We start from the raw sequence: 6,481 nt of genomic DNA on the forward strand, positions 1-6,481 counted from the left end.
ACAATAAAAGCATCCCATCTCAAATACTGGTGGAAACGCAATTCTTCATAAAAACACCCATTGTTGGAAGAAGTACTCAGATCCTTTTCTTGAGTAAAAGTACAAACACTGTGGTCGTAACGTACTCCAGTAAAAGCAAAAGTAAACATTTGAACTTTACTTAGGTACAAAAGTATTAGCATCAAAATAGACTTTAAAAGTAAAACTGCTCATCATGCACAATGGCTCGTTATCAGCTAAATGTAGTTCAAGTTTCAAAAGTCTTCTCACCGTATTATATTTTCGTTTTATTATAGTTATTTTATTATCCTGTTTTTTAACAAGAGGATTTCAGTATTGTAGCTTCTCCATGTAGAACACATTGCAATACTTAGATACTATGAGGATTAGTAGTACTGTACAGTACTGCATTTAGCCATATCAGCATATGTAGAGAGTAACTTGTAACTGTGAGTGTTAAATAAATGAAGTGGAGTAAAATGACAATATTTGCCACTGAAATGTAGACATATAAAGTAGAATTATATGCAAATAATCAAGTAAAGTACAAATATGCCCAAAAAGTAGTTGAGTAAAAAAAACTTGAGTATTGTAGAGCCGATGAATGGGAATCGGAGGCGTCGTGTTGAGTATGGAACTCCACACTTTATTTTCCATTAGTTTACAGAAAGGTAGGAACAACTTCATTACATGCTACTCAAGCTAGAATGATAACAAACCACAGGTGCGCTACCTAACAGGTCAGTGGCGCAACACACTCTCTGTAACACAGTGAATTATGTCCCGTAATGTTCCACCACACAAGCCCCCCCAGAATTCACCCATACACAAAGTCCGTGCGGTGGGGAGGAACGACAGGCCGACCACCACGACTCCGGAGAACTGGAGCCGGGGAGGCGACCCCTGCAGGGGCGGCCGCTGGAAGAGGTGGGACCGGAACCGCAGGCCCCAAATCGGTGACCGGGGTCAATGCTGGGGGGGCGGCCCCGACGCGGAGGCCGTGCCAGCACCACCGGCTGGTCCAAGTCCAGGTGAGTGGCCTGAACCCGGTTCACCGAGACTTGCTCGGCCTTGCCACCCAGGTCGACCACCAAGTGCTTGCCCCTGTGTTCCAAGACCCGGAAAGGCCCATCGTAAGGGGGCTGCAGGGGGCCTCTGTGAGCGTCGTGCCGGATGAACACGTGCTCTGCCGAGCGAAGCTCCACGGGAACCCGGGACACCTGAGTTCCGTGCTGAGCAGTGGGGATCGGAGCAAAGGCCTTAGCGGCGTCCTGCAGGAAAACCCGCTCGACCGCCGCCGACCAGGGGGCCGAGGCGTTGGGGAGGATATCCCCTGGAACCCTCAGCGGCTGACCGTATACCAACTCAGAACAACTTCATTACATGCTACTCAAGCTAGAATGATAACAAACCACAGGTGCGCTACCTAACAGGTCTGTGGGGTAAAATACTATGTATAACACAGTGAATTATGTCCCGTAATGTTCCACCACAGTACTTAGTTACTTTCCAACACTATAAATAAAGATACAAAATGACTGTTCTTGTGGAAGAGGAGGGGGTTTTGGTATTAGACACCACAACTATAACACATGTGACATCAGGCACAACGTGTGTGCTGTGTGTGTGGCTGCTGCTTGCTTTATGAAATATCCTGTATCTCTCTTCTGTGGTTGAGACTAATCTTATAGAAAGACCACTAGTTTATCAAATATGTTATTGTTAGAGACTACACAAATACAATCAGGATTGGGACTACGGTGGAGAGGAGCATGCCCCCGGACCCCCTAATGCCCCTTTCACACCAAGGCTTTTCCCATTTTAGCTCCGTGCTAGAGCTGTTCTGGTTCGGAACCGGTTCTTCGGTTCAGCTCCCACTCTGTTCACACCGCTCAGAGCCCGACTGGTACTGCGTCATTGCGTCATTGTATGTATCATGACGTAACAGTTTGCGTGCATGCTTCATAAAACCAAACCGCGCGGAAACACCTCACATCGACAACAACTACAATTACCAATTGTATTGAAGCGCTACTCATTTTGGTTTTGCTCTGTCTAAACGAAATGGAAGACATGGGACTACTTTACTCCCAACTTTACAGTCGTTACATGCTACATTAAAAAGTTCTTTACAATCATCATCATCAACTTCAACGACGATTCCGTAGGAGAAAGAAGGGTTAGGGTTATATAAATATACGTCCTATTCGATGAGGTTAGAGCTAGCTGTTGTTAGCCTCTGCATGCGCCAAGCTCAAAATACCCAGCTTTGCAGCATTAATTACTATGGTATAACATTAAAACTGATGCCCCTGCCCCCGCCTCCGACGTAAGCGTGACGTATGCGGTGCTTGCTTTCTAGACCCACAACTTTTTGGTGCTTGAAACAAACCGGATTCCAGAGCTTAGAGGCGGCTCTGCTGCGGTGTGAACAGGAAAAACCAGTGCTTTTCAAGCTCCAGCTCCGAACCGGCCCTGGAACCGCGTTCCACTAGAACAAGGTCCACCCCCCCACCTAAAACATGTTCACATGTATAGGATACTAAATACATTTGCACACTTTTAATATGGTGGCCTATGTCCATATGTTTCTGTTTTGGTGGTCGTGCCACAACCGTGCATGTATGCACAAGTCATAGGTGCGCTATAAATAGCACTACACCCCTGCAATGTGTGTGAAATACAATAGACTTTACAGCATGTTTTGAAATTGAAGTTGCGTTGGTGTTTGTGTGTTGGTTGTTGACGGCAGTGTGTGCCCCTCCCCCCCACCGTGGTAAATTATTCCCCCCCCATTCGATTTGTTCTAGAGCCGGCCCTGTCTACAGTGTGTGCGTGTTGCTTATTGAGCTGTGTTGAGCCATGTGGGCTCAAAACTACACTGCGCATTCTATGCTCAGTCTTTTGCTATTCAATGGAAGGCTTCTCAATTCTCTAATTTCCCCTCCTCGACTCCTATCCTCGTGTCTTAGTCCCGCCCACAGGAGATGCGAGCGGAGGAGCCGAGGAGGGGAACCGAGGAGAGAGGAGGGGAAGCAGCAGGCGTTTAGAGAAATGAGAAATCCTCTCCTCTGAGCGGTCATTTTAAAGAGACGTCCATTAATGATGACAGATGTGTTCGTGCGGTATAATGAGACAATAACAGGCTACAGATGCGGACACACATATATATTTATATACAATTTCAGAATCAAACACGTATGAGAGCACTCTCATAATAACGACAACACAATTAGAGACTGGATATACCCCCCCCCCCCCCCCCCCCCCCCCCCCCCCCCCCCCCCCCCCCCCCCCCCCCTCTCTGGTCGCTGAAATGGGGAATTGAAATTACGGGCCAAAAGTTCTATTTACAAGTAAAAGTAAGCAAAAGACAACAAACCAACTGAGACCTGTCTGTCCGCCACATCTACGCACTGTATAACAGGCACCTACACACTGTAGTGCAGGCCTATTCAAATGGCGACCCGCGGGCCAGATGCGGCCCAGAACCAACTCCCGAGTGGCCCAGCCTCCCGTGGCCAAATTCCTACACTAGTACAGACCATGAACGCAACACTCCATGTTGCATAGAAACCACAACGCAGCACGTTTTTTGAAAGTGCATCTCGTGGTGCTAGTAACGGTGGTCCTATGATAGCAACTCTAAAACATGTCTCTCTCAACTCTGAAGCGTAAACAAAGACAACACGGTCATTGATTTTGTGGAGCAGATGCGCGAGTCATTGCCCAAGTCAAGCTGGACCTTTTCGCGACCGACTTCAGTACGGGTCAGATGTTGCATTTTCCGACGCTCCGCAAACACATCACATCCCCAGCACAAATCACCGATGTGATGACAGATTTCATTGCGAGGTTGAAAGAGAACTTTGCCGGTCGATTGGATGGACTTGCTCTGCCCAAAGAGGTGATGGGCTTTGCCAGAGACCCCTTCACTGTTGCAATAGAGGGGGACGTATCAACCAAAGGAAGTGGTCCCCTCCATCGACGAGGGGAAATGTACACTGGAACTTATTGACATGCATTCATCCGTAACCATGGCACAAGAGCAGCGCACTGACGGGCCAGCGAAGTTTTGGAGTGATGTCAAAAAACAACAGTTCCCTAACGTTCAGAAAGTAGCGATCTGTGTGCTCAGTATGTTTGGATCAACATACAAATGTGAATCAAGCTTTTCACACATTAACTCAATAAAAAGTAGCACTCGCTGCTCCCTGACTGACGGCACTCTTCACCAATGTCTCTAGGATTGCATTGACATCCTATGAGCCAAAAATCACTGCTCTTGTTCAAAACTAAAATGTCACTTCTCCCATTGAGAAAGTTCAGCGATGACAAATCACAAATGAGGTGATAGTAAGCACCTAGTTTACTATAGTAGACGTGTAGTGTAGTATTCATTCATATGTTAGTTACCCTTATCCATATGTTATGTTGTTATGTTCTTGTTTGTGCACTGAAGGGTTTGACAGTTGTTTTTGTGTTTAAATGCACTTTGTAATGTGTCTGGGTCAAATGTGACCAAAACGTATGATTTTTTTGTTATTACTTGAAAAGTGAAAAAATAGTATTGCTAGAGGCCTACTACCTCTTTTTGTTACATTGGAGCTCTTTAACTGTTTGTTAATGCACTTTTTGATGTGCATGTGTCATATGTATCCAATTGTATTTTGTATGTGAGAACATTTATTAAGACTGCTATTATTGTATGCAGTTAAATGCACTTCGTGATGTGCCTGGTTAAAAAAAAAATAACCTGAATATTTGACTTCTAAAGCAAACAAATGTAATGCTACAACTGTGCACTTTTTTTTTTATGCACTTTGAGAATCCTCAGATTCTGTTAAATTAATGCTAATTTGTTGTGTTTTTATGCACTTTTTGACGTACCTTTGTTAGATGAACAATGAATACAAATGGCATGTTTTTCATCGCAGTAATATGTGTTGGTTTAAAATGTGTCATTACCCGCTTTTTACAGGCCGCTGAATGTCTGGCCCAGCTGAATTTTGTAGTTATAAAATCTGGCCCAACTGAATGTGTAATTGCATATCCCTGCTGTAGTGCAACACGCACCTAAAGCTCCTAAAGCATATCATATATATCAGGCTACAGCCGTTGTGTATTTTATTATGTGAAGCACTAATGGTTTTAGAAAAATATCGACTCTTTGTTTGTAGATATCTACTAAACTAAAGCATACAAATAAAGAGAGTAATGTAGGCCTGTTATGCTGAGTGATATATATGATACACACTGCTCTGCTTTCTGCACGGAGCCAATGAGCCTCCTCCTCATCCGGATAAATCCGGCCGTGCGTCACTACTCTTTGAAACATCACTGTTGCCGGAAATACATCCGCGGAGGAACTATCACTGTTTCCTCGATTATAGCTCCTCCAGAGAGCCTCCTCGATGCTCGGTCCTGGATTTGCATTTAGAGAAATTAGATGTCGAGGAGTCGAGGAGGAGAAATGGGGCAACAAAATAATCACCATAGGGGCATAGTGCTGGCATCCCCACCAAACGTAATCTCACATAATTCAGAGCTGATTGGCTGTAAGTACTTGTGCCGCAAAAAGTGTAGTGTGTGAAGAGGAGACGAAAGAGTGGTGCAGTGACGTGTCCTAAAACCCGGAAGTAAGCTACGCATGGGTTCCCTCCATGGATGTATAATAAGAACTGGATACAGCGTGGGAGGCGGGGCCTCATTCATTCCTATGAGAGTTGCTCATTAGCGCATGATGATAAAATGGCCCAACTTTTGAGAGAGCGAAACGTCACAGATTACCCAGCATGCCTGAGAAGTACCCGTATGTGCGCTCATAGCGCATGCGAAACTTTAACCAAAATGCTCGTTCACATCAAGGGTAAAGGTACAACTCATGTAGTGCTGAACACGTAACATGAACGTGCCGGGCGGCGCGGTCCCGTGGGTTATATGCGCGTTCATAATGCAGAGGGAAATAACTCTCAGAATAACGTTATTAGCACATTTTTACAACTTGAGGAACGAATGTTTTTAATAAGGGCTATACAAGTGTTCATACTGGGTTCTTTATTTAGTTTAACAAAAAATTATCCAACGATTTACAGACCACTCTTTCCCAATGTAAGTCAATGGGAAAAAGTGTTTCCGGGCCTGGCAACCAAATGGAAGTGTAGTACCGCCGTTTGGCCACAACGAATATTTTCATCTGAGTCCGGCGCCCTTCCTGGGGGCTTGGTTCCCTCGACAAAAAAGCGATGAGATTTCTCCATAGGATTTTAGAAAATAGCTCGAAATAAGGTCTGTGGAAAACGAACCTGTTAGATAAATGCACGTTTTGTTCAGCCGGATAATATCCATACCCTACTTTTATAATTATAATAAATCTATCGATTAGATTTATGATTCGACTTTTGAAACTAGAGGAAGATGGAGGACTTTTACAAAAAAGTAATAGAGATTTTTGTCCAGAAGGATAGGCAAATGGACTTAA

This window comes from Gymnodraco acuticeps, unplaced genomic scaffold, assembly GCF_902827175.1.
Source record: "Gymnodraco acuticeps unplaced genomic scaffold, fGymAcu1.1, whole genome shotgun sequence".
Classification (NCBI taxonomy): Eukaryota; Metazoa; Chordata; class Actinopteri; order Perciformes; family Bathydraconidae; genus Gymnodraco; species Gymnodraco acuticeps.